General features: G+C 38.1%; 1 pseudogene; it reads right to left on the minus strand.

The window, feature by feature from the left end:
- Positions 1-11484: 11484 nt before the first annotated feature.
- On the minus strand, positions 11485-12913 carry LOC101565682 (annotated as a pseudogene).
- Between the last annotated feature and the right edge of the window lie 523 nt (positions 12914-13436).

Here is a 13436-nt window from a genome sequence, read left to right on the forward strand (position 1 = left end):
TTTTGTATCATTTCTAATGCTGGTGTTTTATTTTCATATTACTATTTTGTATGCTCTAAAAAAATACCTGTAAAGAATCTGTCAGGTAGAATTGTTACATTTATCATTTTATGGGCAAGCAGAATAAAGCATAAAGAAACTAAATTTCTCAATGTAAAATAAAAATTAAATAGTAAAGTTTCAAAATGGAAGAAGTATCATGCAAATATCTTTAAAATAACGCAATATTTTAATAAAAAGAAAATGTAGATTGAATATCCATCCATAAATACTCTGTCTTAAAATGGACTTCAATGAATGAGACATTGGTTAATAAACCAGGTCTATAGTATGTAGAGAGAAGATCTGCATTTTACTTTTGTAGAATGAAAGCCTTGATTCAGTTATTCATAAGACTGTAATACTACATACATATTTCTTATCTACTTTACATGTTTAGATTGTTGTAAGTTTTTTTGTTCTAGTGGCTTTTAGTCATGAACATGGGCCATAGATCAAAATTTCTCAGACTTAATCTTGATTTTGGAAGGCATTAACTGAACTTTAGGCAATATACTTCATCTGACATTTATGTCAAAAGAATTATAGTAGCACCTTAATGTATTTCTTTGAGGTTCATTTAGTTTCTATATTTGAGGTGCTCATATTATTGCCAAGGTATAGAAAAGAATCTATGCTAATGTTTTTCTAATACAGAACTAATCAATCTACTTTTTGATTATGTACAGCATGTGAAGAAAATCAAAAAGACTGAGACAGACAACAGAAATAAAACAAAACAAAACAACAGAACTCATATAATGGGACCACAAATATGGAGATTATTTTTGCCTAGATGCATTACAGTTTAAATTCAGAGCATACTAGACAAGTGCTCTACTCTTGTGTTGCATTCCTGATATGGAGATATGATTTTAATTTTTTAATATATGGTTTTTATTTCAATGTGTCCATATTTCTGAGCAATAGCTGTCTACCAAACCAAGTTGGGTTGTCAGGCTGTGTGTGTGTGTGTGTGTGTGTGTGTGTGTGTGTGTGTGTGTCTTGGTTGGCCAGTATGCCCTGGTGGAAGCCACTGAAAACTGTCAATAGTTGTTCATCACTTCCTATGGGGCTGATTCATCAGCCCTGTGGGTCCCCGTGGAAGAATTTGTTTCCAATGGCTTCAGGAAATTACATTCTGCCTTCTTGAGATTTTGGCTTAGTCCTGAAGATTTCTGCTGTATACATTTTTGGAATTTATCGAACATCTTGAGGAGAAGCCTAGCCATCTGTTTGAGTAAGCTTGACAATGTGCTGTTACACCAACCAGGCAGGACAGTCTAGAGTTCTTTCCTTATCTCTCTTCCTTATCCAGGATTCTAGATTCTGAATCTCTAGCCTAGTTTAGAGTAAGAAAATGTCCTCTGGGAGATCTAAAGTTCCTTAGTTCACCTCTCTGAAATTCCACTCCTCCCAGTTGTTGTTTTCATAGTCTCAGTTGTACTTTGAGCATCAGTCCACTGATGCCAAACTGGCCTCTAGATTTAATTACACTCAGAGCCTATCTACTAAATGAGAACAATCACCAGAACACTGTCTCATAACAGTACTGTGAAAGCACAAAGATTGTGTATAAAATGTTTATAATGGTGCTTGGTACATAGTCAATGATGGGATAACAAATGTTAGCTTTCACTAATGAGGACTTCAGAAGAAAGAAAACAAAATTTTTCTTATGCATCCAAGATGTTCATTTCTTCAATGTAATTTGAAAGACATTTTTCTTTTAATAAATTAGGTTATACTAATAGTTCTTAACCCTATTAGACTTGATGTCCTACATCTTTTTGTAAAAATCAATTTTAATGACCCATTTACTAACTTAAGATACATAAATAATATAATTTACATCTAAAGATAATTATGAGTGAATATTACAGTACCCCAAGTTAAATGTAGATATGAAATAAATGGATTGTGATATATGATAAATTAATATAAATTTCAATATAAACATAATTAGCCATGAGTATGCTAGAGGACAAAAACACAGATGTTTTAAACTACATACAGAGAACAAATTTGTATTTAAAAGAAGATCAAAGACCTTTTCATTGCAGAATAAAGAGAAAGAAATATTAACAGCACAGGATACTGGAATAAAACTAGTGCTATAGTAAGTAATGATACACTACATTATAACAGAAAAGAGAACACATGCCCATAATGCATATTATCAAAGAAGAAAAACATAATGAGATGCTATGCTTTTTTAAAAAATCTTTACTCATTTAGTACAGGGTCTCGCCATGTAGCTTGAACCCATAGTGATTCTCCTGTCTCAGCCTCCCCAGCACTGGGATTACAGGCTAGTTTCAGTGGCCAACATGGTAGGTTCCAGGGCCAGCACAGCATGCTGTACCAGGGATCACACTGAAGTCCTTGTGCTTGCCAGGCAGGCGCTTCTGACTGCAGAGCTATCTCCTCAGCCCCAAGATGCTACACTTGTGTCAAAATGCTAGACAACAGCTTTATGCTGTTCCACTTTGGATTCTAAGTGTTCACCCAAAGGTCTATGTGAGAAACAGCTTGATCTCCAGAGATACACTTTTGCAAGGTGTAGGTGGGACTCTGCAGGAGGTCTTTAATTCTTTGAGGGTATGCCTCAGAAAGGAACACAGGGACCTGGCCCCTTTTGCTTTTTCTTTTCTTCCAGGTGTCGATGTGAGCTGTTTTCCTCCATTTAGTATTCCTGGCATGCTGTGCAAACTGTTCATAGTCTTAAAAGCAGTGAGGCCACAGGAACATGGTCAGACCTCTAAAACCATGAGCCTAACTTGAACTTTTCTCATCTAATATGATCAATTTAGTATTTGAGATAGTAACTGGAAATACGATTCACTGCTCAGTGGGTGGACATTCAAAAGATTTATCTAAGTTGGCACCAGTCATTGCTGGAGCTAGAGACCAGAGACTTTTGTGTGGATACACAACAATGTTATACAACTAGTTTGTTAATATGCTAGAGGATCATGGGCAATGGGGAGAAACTTACATTTGGAAGGTCAGCGGGGCTGCTATTTATGAACTTGTAGGGAGCGTTTCAAGATTATAAGAGCAGTGCGGTGGCACCTAGGTGAACAGCCTGCAGCGAATCCTTAATGTACGGCATTGTCCTGACCACTACAGACATCTAAGGTCCTGCCTCCAAACCCCACATATGGAAGTAGTGTCTTTTAGTGGCGACTAAAAAATATGACTCATGGGACTGGGGAAATAGCTCAGTGAAGTAAGTGCTTGCCTGGCAAGCGCAAGGTCCTGAGGTCCTGAGTCCAATCCCTGATACCACCAAAAACAAACAAACAAAAACAAACAAACAAACAAACAAACAAAATATATATATATATATATCTCAGTAATTTTAAAAATGACACTGCAGGAAAAGGGGAATCATATCATATTATTCATGGTAGATTAAAACTAAACTTTTTGTTTATTATTAACTAAGCCAAAGCTCTGCTTCCTTCAAATCAATATAAAGGATAGGTAGAGAAAATATCAATCCTTGCATAGATAATCTATTGCTAGGGAGACCCTTGGTAGTGAGGTGGGTCTGTTACATATGTGCTATTATTCATGTGTTCAAATTCTGCCTATGTGGGCATATGTGATCTGGTCAGTACATCTCCAATGCCAAACAAACTGGTTGTACACTCCTGTCTTTCCTAATCTATCTGAGCAAAATGCCATATTTGTGTGTTATAAACCAATGAAGATTTGTTCCCTGGAACATTGTGACACTAACTTGCTTTTTTTCTAACAGAGAAATTGACAGACTTGGAAATAATTACTAGTGTGCCATTTAAACACTACGTTTCATCTTCAGATGAGAGGATCACAGCCGACACTAACAAGTCATGTGGAGTCTACATTGGCATTACATTTTTGATGATGAACATAGGTTAGAAATATATTTTATTTCAAGTTAACTTTTAAATGAAAAAAATTTGCTTTTTATTTTCTGAAAAAGATTAATGCATTTTTCTTTTCTAGTTTACAAATTATTCTTCTGATCTATAAAACATAAACTTTCTGGGAAATCGTTAAATAGAAAAATCTTCAAGTAGACATGCCAACTATATTGTTATCAATCAGTAGGGGAGAAATCTAATAATATGTTCAATATCTGTACTACAAATGGAGAATTTGGATACACTTAAAAAATAAAAATAGTATCAAATTTTCTAAATATAATTAGAAAATTTAAGTAGAAATAAATAATAAATTCATCTAAGATCAATTTTCTTTCTTTCTCTGCTGTTTGGAAATTTAGTAATATGTTATCAACACCATCTTTCTTCCTTGAAAATCCACATTATTAAAGTTACTTTTCTGTTATATTTTTATAGTAGGATGAGAGTGAAGGCGAATAAGCTAAAACTATTTTTTTAATTTACAAGTTGTGAATGCATCCCACTCAGTATCAAAACTAAAGAGATTGACATAAAAAGATACAAGAGAAAAGTCAGTTCTGTACCCAAGTTGTTTTAGTTTTATTTATGGACCCCTTCCAAAGAATAATTGAATCTTTAGACATTCAATAAATACTACTCTATGAAGAATGAATAAATGAATTGTTTTGAACTCAAAAATAGGTCACTGGAACATTCTTCTTTGGGTTAGCGTGTGGTTCAATGCATCTATAACTCAAACAATCTCAAAAGTGAAATCTTTCTCTGTGGATGAAGGATGGGAAGTCGACAAGATTAAAACCTTAACCAGACAAATAGAAAGCCAGAGATTTGTAATGGTCATAAAAGGCTTGATGCTGGGTTAAAAGCTGCTATCAGAAAATATGTGAGTGCCACAAAATACTATTCCTGGGTCTACATTTTAACTTACGGAGTTAAAAAATAAATTATGGCTATTTCTACAACAAGCATTTTCAGTGCTGATTCTCCATGTGTCTACCTTTAAGTTAAAGATTTAACATCTAATATCAAAGCGCTATAAGCTCAAAATTCTTCCCTGTTTAAATGATATTTGCAAGTGAATTTATTGTACTTCTCAAGAGCCACATTTGCAGCTCTGGTACCTGAATGACTTGGTTATATCCAAAAATAATGCGTGTTACTCCTATGTTTATTGATAGCATGGCACAATGCTCTGGAAGTACCCTACATAGTCCTGACATTATTCCAAAATCTGCCGGTGCGTGGATTTTTATGGACATCATTCTCATATGGACGTCTACACACGAACAAAATTGCTGATGTATCCACAGAATTTGGTCATTCAGTCGATTTTTGAGTTGTGTTAAAGAGTCTACTTTTTAAAATTTTGCTGAATTTTTCAAAATGTTAGAAGAATAGCTCTCAAACTTATGTCAGTCCCAAACATTACCACAATGGAACTTGTAGGTGTTTTCATTAAGGTATGAAAAGGAGAGAAGCAGCTAGTCTCTTTTTCAGATGAATCACACCAGAGATTTGTCTCCAACAATTGGTGAAGGGTCCCACTTCCTGAAGCTCTAAATCCTAACCCACGCTCTGTCCCATGTCAATATTTTAACATGTTGACATTTGCTTACCATTTTTGCTAAAAGGTAGGCATAATGATACACAGTTTACCTGCATTTTTGTAAACATTAGCTTAGGAAACCAAATATTTAGAAGTTAGGATAAGATCTGATATAAAATAGGTCTTAAAAATTTGATAATGGTGATGAGGACAAAGGTGATGATGGTGATGATGGTGATCTTTGCAGAAAGAACCACTGCTGATTAACAATCTGATGGCTAAGGTCATGTTTGTTGGTTCCTTACTTGTGGAATATTTTTATCATGACCTTAATTACAAATGAAGGTAATAATGATCATTCACCAGGACATTATTGTTCTACACACACAAATATTTGGTCAAGTGGTTACCCTTTGTTCTTGGATTGTGCTACCTCCGTCGTTAAGACAACGAACCCGGGAGATACGTTTTGCCTCCTCCATCTTTCTCACAGCTACCACTGCAGAATCACGACACAAATAAACGTTGATTTAATGAAAGAATTGCTCTTCCACAGCATTCGGGATGATAGCATTTCTAGCCCATATTGAAGTAGCTTATAAGAGGTAACTTGTTGCTGGGTGTGGTGCCACATGTCTGAAGTGCCAGTACTCAGAGGCTGAGGCAGGAGGACTGCTGCAAGTTTGAGGCCAAGCTGGGATACACAGTGAGACTCTGTCTCCAAAAACACAAAAATTTCTTTAATTTTTAATGCTCATTGTTGCTTGTGTTATAAGCATTATATAAATATAACAATAATTTATTCACTTATTTCAAATGTTTGTTTGAACGGTTACTGGACGCCAAGCCCTGCACAATGGAAATTCCTCTCCATGCCATCTTAACAATATTAGCATTGTCCTGAAAATCAATTCATGCTTTTGTGTTCTGTAATTTATTGATCTCCTCTATGCTGATGCTAGAAGCTCCCACTCAATCCCGAGACTCAGAGTAAGCATTTGGGGCGAAGGGCACTTAAGCTCTCTTGCTCTTTTAATCTCATTTTCCTTTTGCCTCATTCTTAGCTACTTTTAATTCTTTTGGATAATTTACCTGAGTCTCCTTGAATTTGTCTACAATGTCAGAAATGAATGCTAACATCAAATAGAAGTCCCATACAAGTAAAAACAGACAAAATGAATGTTAGCATGGGAGTTAGCATTATATAGATTCAATTAATACTTAATTTTCTGGTGATTCTTATTAAAAGCATTGCTATTTCATTATTTCTTGATATAAAAATGAAATAGTAAAGAAATATTTGCCAAAAATAAATAATATTTAAGAATACTTCTTGCCTAATAACCCAGGAATGAAGTGTAATCATTATAAAAAGGGTAAAGTAAGTGAATATATAAAAAATTGATATAATTTTTAGATAAAAATTGAAGCTTCTCAAAAGAAAGAGATGCAATGTGAAGAGATATCCTATATCCTGTTATACATGAAGGAAAATAAAGGAACTGTTGTCATTTATGTACAGCAAAATATGACCATGTGTCCTTAAAAAGGAAAGTTTAATACCTTTGTTATAGCTTTATAAAAAAAGAAGACAATCTGAAAACTATAACAGCCTAGAACTTGTAAGGGAATAAGCAAAGGTTCATAAACAGAGAAAGTATGGAGGTATTTTGAACTGAGGTATAAAATTTGAAAGCCAAATGGATAGAAAGAGTGATAGAATTTTAGCTTTTATGAAAACTCTTGGTGTGAACATGATGCCAATTCCTAAAGACAACAGAGTGATGATGAGCCAGGTGCAGTGCTGTGTGCCTATCATCCTAGCACTGTGGAAGCTGCGGCAGAGGTATTGCATGTTTGAGCCCAAACTGGGCAGTTTATCACCTTGGTGGGCATGCAGCACAGTGGAAAGATCTGGATTCAGTGTCCATATTCTCCATCCCTGCCCTCCTCCTCATAGAAAGGAAAATAATGAAAGATGTCCTCCTTGAATTACAACTCTGATAAAATCTGGAATGAAAGGTTCAAATGGCATTTTTGAACACTTACAAGGTAATGATGTACGGGGAAACATGCTAGATTTTATGAGGAACGGTCCTGTCACAAAAGTGGTGGATATCTTTCTATTGACAGAATAATGGGATAGTAAATCAGGGCGAAGCATCAGTGTAATTTATCTTGACTTCAGAATGAGTTTGATTCTGTCTTGTATGAAGTATTAATCAAGAAACAGGAAAAAGTATGCTGAAGGTTTCACTGTTATTAAGTGGATCTGCCTCTCACCCATTTGGTCAATCAGAGGCACTCAGAATATTGCCATTAATAGCCCAATATGCTTGGAGGTGTAGAGTACATGAAATCATATGCAGCTAATGACACAATATAAATATGGCACAAGTAAAATAGAAAATATGGGAATCAATAGCTGCCCTACCAATATTAGACACCAACATTAGCATGAATAATTGTCTATGGGACATTTTACTTTGTTTCTGAACTTTATTTCAAAACGATTCTGCATTACACAATTTGAAACATTGGAAGATGGAAACAGTTTACTGAAACTATTGGCTAACAGAACAGTGGGTAAAGGTAATTAGTTTTCTGAAAAAGTGGCCAACTGGTGATAAACATAAGAAAGAACTAAAGTATTTCCATTTGTAAATTTGGCAGTAGTGGTACTAATTCTACCTAGCACCCAGTGAGTGCTCACAATGACCCAGGTGCTCTTCGTACACATCCTCTCCTGAATCTATGTCATTCAGGGAAGTGGATGTCAAGTATTTCCTAGTCTCAAGCATCTGCATGAACCCAGTTTTCAAGATTCAGAGACCCAAGATTTGGAGGAGAATTTAAGGATATTCTAATCCAGGACTCCTTAAGGTAAAAGTGCTTCTATAAAACCTCTGCCATAAAGAGACTGTTGAGAACCTTGAAAGCAGGATGTAAAAGATGGAGAAGAGACCTCTCTGAGAAAAAAAGCAGTAAGAAGTGTTTTGCTTGCCTGACAGGAAAGATAGAGAGCAAAGAAAAAGAGGAGATGCTGTTCAAAAGGTCATTAGATTTGGTGCACAGGCTGGGGTGATAACCTAGCACAGTTCCTCCTTAGTGGGGAGGGACAGAAGATAGTTTACGGGAGAGAAAAAAGAGAGGTTCTTGTGTGTGTGTGTGTGTGTGTGTGTGTGTGTGTGTGTATGTATGCATGTATAAAATTAGAGTAAGGAACATGCTATTTGAAGGGGTTGGCTACCAAAAGAATACATGTAGACTATTACGGAGGGAAGGGTGTGACGTGAGGAATAGGCAACTGGGATAAGGACGGCATTAGTGGGATTTAACAGAAAGGCAGCATGAGTGGCAAATAGCCATAGAATCAGTGATGGTGGGGAAGCGGGTCTGACAACTCCATTTTAACATACATATGTGTTTTTCTTTTTCTTCTTTTTAAATGTACTTATCACAGGGCCTACAGGGTTTCACTACACAGATTGGACTGTAGTGATCCTCTTGTTTTCATCCTCCTGAGCACTAGGATTGCAGACATGCGCCACCACGCCCAGTCTCAATCACCGTCTCAGCAAACCCGGGTGCCTGCGTCTGCCTAAGCAGGCGCTCTGATCCACTGAGCTGGCGGGCCGGCCCTCCTGTGTGGTTTAACAAGCGAGGCTGCCGTCCTCTAGGGCTTTATAACATTATGCTTCAAGGCAAATAAGTGGAAAAGACAAAGTCATTTTGTAAAACACAATAGATAGGATATTTTAAAACAACAATTTCTTTGCCTATTACTTCTTTTAAACATAACTCAGACATTCCTTATGGAATAATTTCTTTCTTTCTAAAGCACATTCCTCAGCAGTTACTCCAGCCAGTTACGTAGGTGGTACAGAGCAGGGGAGGGAAGAAAGGGAGGAAAGCATAAATATGTCTTTCTGGCTTAACACTTTAAAAATACTTTTGTATTCACTGTTTCCTAGAAGTTTTATTATTATTGCTATGTAAGTTGTGGTATTTTCTTGCTGAGCAATTTTACTTTATTCTATTTGTTTTTAAAGTTCTTTGATTTCACTGTGCAAGTCTAGGTAAAGACTGTATGTTTAACACATATTTGGACTTCTCTGTAGTGCCTGCATCTGAAAATTCTGTCCCTTTTCCAGTTAGTAGCTATAATAATTTCAAATAATATATTTCCCATCTTCTCCATTGTTTCTAATGGGACACATTTTACATATATGTTAATAAGAATATATTAACATATATTTACATATATGTTAATAATTATTTTAAAGTTTCAACCAATCTCAGGAAGTATTGTTTTATCCTACAATAATATAACATAACAAAATTAAAAATTATTCATTTGGAAATAGAAATATTCACTTCTGAGTTTTAGTGATAAAAAGTTCTTTTTATAAACGTTCTTTTGTAAAAGTCAAAATACCAGAAAGGGCTGCATTTTGACTAAGTGGTCATTAATTAAATACATTATAAAAAGATGCCAGTATTTTGGATCACCTTACAAATAAGTTCTATGTGAAAAAAATTGTGCCTTTTTCTTGCATTTGAATCCACACAATTTTTTTTATTAATCATTTCTCATTTGTAAGATTTTCCACATCACCTAATGAATGTACGTTTCTGTGTGTGTGTGTGTGTGTGTGAGAGAGAGAGAGAGAGAGAGAGAGAGAGACAGACAGACAGACAGACAGACAGAGAGACAGAGAGACAGAGAGACAGAGAGAGACAGAGAGGACAATCACATTGTTATGCATTGTATTGATGAAATTTAATAACCTTTATATACAGCTGTGTATGAGTAATAGATGAGTATAAAATCTGCCATTTTTGCTCTGAGTGCTAGTTACCTCTTTTTAGGAGCCCCTATGAGAATTCTTACACACTATTGCTCCACATTTTCATACAGCTAAGACAGCCTCTCAACCCTTCACAGCATGATTTCTAATAAAAAGCTTGGAATCATGAACTGTATTCTGGTTTGACCCAGAAAGATTTGACATTCATAGTCAGAGTATTCTGAATGGCTCAGTCAAGATGCAAGTCTAAATTAATTGGGAAATTTGATTATAATGACCCTTGAGGGAAGGGATAATATATTGGACTTTTTTTTTTATTAAAACAGTACCTTTGTAATTTAAATGAATAATTGTTAATAAAATAGCTATAATGAAAATGTGTTCGGGTTAAATAAATTAAATAACCTCTTTGGCTCTTCCAGTGGTTCCTAAATACAGAACAAGATACATTCGTATCTTGAATGAATCAGGCTTAAGCTAATGGTAAAAGTTATTCATGATTGTATAACCACACTTCTTAGTACAATGGGGAGATAAATATATACTCAATTGGGTATATAAACAAACACTGTTTAAGAACATTTAGGATTTTTTATGTATTTATTACAGGGTCTGCAGGGTCTCACTACACAGATCGGGTTCATGGCGATCCTTTTATTTTCAGCCTCCCAAGCACTGTGATTACAGGCACGCACCACCGCCCAGTCATCTCAGCATGCCGTGGGGGTAGGGCCAGCTCGGCTCCTCCAGGGATTGAACCCTGGTCGTTGTGCCTGCCTATGCAGGTGCTTTAGTCTGCTGAGCTGGCCCAAGAACTTTTAGTTTTATATGAGTAAAACTGAAAGTTCAGGTACAACGGCATTTGCAGTTTGCAGTCATATTCAACATATGGGATTATATTTACCTGTGCAGATACCTATGCTTTCCTTTTTTTTTCCCAATGGGAAAACCAGGCTTTATTTAGGAAAAAAAAATTGAATTGGGTTTTAGTAAAAAGCACGGGCAAGAAGGGGTATCCCAGGCAGTAATGTCCCCCCAAGGGTGGGCTGAGGGCTGAGCTGAGCCTCAGGTGGGTCTCTCGATCCCAGTGCTCCCTTGTACGGCTGTCTCTCCACAGACTCTAGGGCAGTCACAGGAGAGGTGTGGTCTGGGAGACGCTGCTGTGGCCCCTTTACTTGGGCAGGACTTCAGAGGTCTCAGACACCAGCTTCCCATTGCAGGTCGCAATCTTCTTCACAACCACAGCAGACATGGTGCAGGTGAAGCCAGGGCTTTGGAGGCTCCCAAAGCCAGGGCTTGTGAGGTCCCCAGAGGACGAGCTCACCATTTATGAGTAGCCACTGCTGGTCTTCGTGCAGATACTCAAGTTCTGCATCCCGGGCTCCAGCCTGTTCTCTTCGCCCTTCAGCAGCTTGCTGTAGGTCGACATCTCGATGTCCAGGGCCAGCTTGACATTCATGAGCACCTGGTACTAGTGCAGCTGCCGGGTCATGTCCTGCTTGGCCTTCTGTAGGCAGCCTCCAGCTGGGACAGCTTGATATTGGCATCCTTAATGGCCATCTCCCCATGCTTCTCAGCATCAGCGATGGCAGGCTCCAGGAATGTTCTCTGGACTTTGAGGGCCTCAACCTCTGCCTGCAGGCAGCTGATGCTGTGCTTCATCTCAGAGATCTTGGACTTCGTGCAGCAGAGGTCATTCCCATGCTCTCAGCCAGAGTCTGCAACTCTTCATATTGGATCTGGTATGTGCTCTTGGCCTTGGCCCAGCTGCAGTTGGTAATCTCTTTGTACTGGGCCTTGACCTCGGCGATGATGCCGTCCAGGTCCAGGGAGAGGCTGTTGTCCATGGACAGCACCACAGATGTGTCCGAGGTCTGAGACTGCAGCTCACATATCTCCTCTTCATACAGCTGCCTGAGGAAGTTGATCTCGTCACTCAGCCCTTCCAGGTGTGATTCAAGCTCCACCTTGTTCATGTAAGCTTCATCCATATCCTTCTTGATGAGGACAAATTCAGTCTCCATCTTTGTATGCTTGTTGATCTCATCTTCATATTTATTCCTGAAGTCCTCCACCAGCCCCTGAATGTTGCCAAGCTCCGCCTCCAGTTTCATTTTCTCCTTACCCAGTGAGTCCAGCTGCCACCGGAGGTTGTTGATGTAGCTTTGGAGCATGTTGTCCGTGTTAGTCCTGGACATCTTCTGTTGCTGCAGGAGGCTCCACTTGGTCTCCAGTATCTTACTCTGCTGCTCCAGAAACTGAACCTTGTCAATGAAGGAGGTGAACTTGTTGAGGTTCTTGACCTGCTCCTTCTCCTGATTATGCACAGTCTGGATGTTGGGGTCCACCTCCAGGTTCAGCAGACTCTGGTTCACCTGGATGGCCATGATGCTCCCCAGACCACTAGCCCCGCCATAGCCACTCAGGCCCAGACCACCCCAGACGCTGCCACTGCTGCCCATTCAGGAGAAGCTGGAGGAGCTGATGCAGGAAGCAGGTCCCCTGGTGTAGGAGAGGCTGCTGAAGGCCTGGGGGATGGAGGTGGACACCTTATGGGACTTCTGGGTCACCGTTATGGACATGGTAGAGGCTGGAGTGGAGGCAGGCGAACTGAAGATGGAGACTCGCAGCCACTTAGGGACTATCAGTGGACTTCTTTCCTTACATAGGATATTATTGAACATACTACCAGGAGTTCAACAATCTGTGTTTATATGTAGTACATTCAAGTGAATAAATTCAAAGAATTACAAAGAGGCAGGATTGCAGCACTTCACAATTGAAATCCAATGCAGCATTGCAGTAAGCTTCATTATAATTTTGAAAAGACACATAGCTTAGCTTACAGTAATCACCTACTTCCCACAATTCCTCCTCAAGCCACTCCTCCACTGAATAAAACCAGGTAAGGCCCTGGGTCAGCCTCTTTGTTCCGGAAAGCCATCTTCATGACTAGACTTAGGGCCCCTTGGCTCCCCAATAATTATAAATATATTTTCTTGTCTTTGCTTTCACTGTGGGTCACACTGGAAGTGGTAGATTGGTATTAGTTTGGTAGGATTCCAATAACGTATCTTTGGGATTACAAATACTAACTTCTTGGACCAAGAGAAGAACCTGGAG

Source organism: Octodon degus, unplaced genomic scaffold (genome assembly GCF_000260255.1).
Source record: "Octodon degus isolate 3935 unplaced genomic scaffold, OctDeg1.0 scaffold00125, whole genome shotgun sequence".
Lineage (NCBI taxonomy): Eukaryota > Metazoa > Chordata > Mammalia > Rodentia > Octodontidae > Octodon > Octodon degus.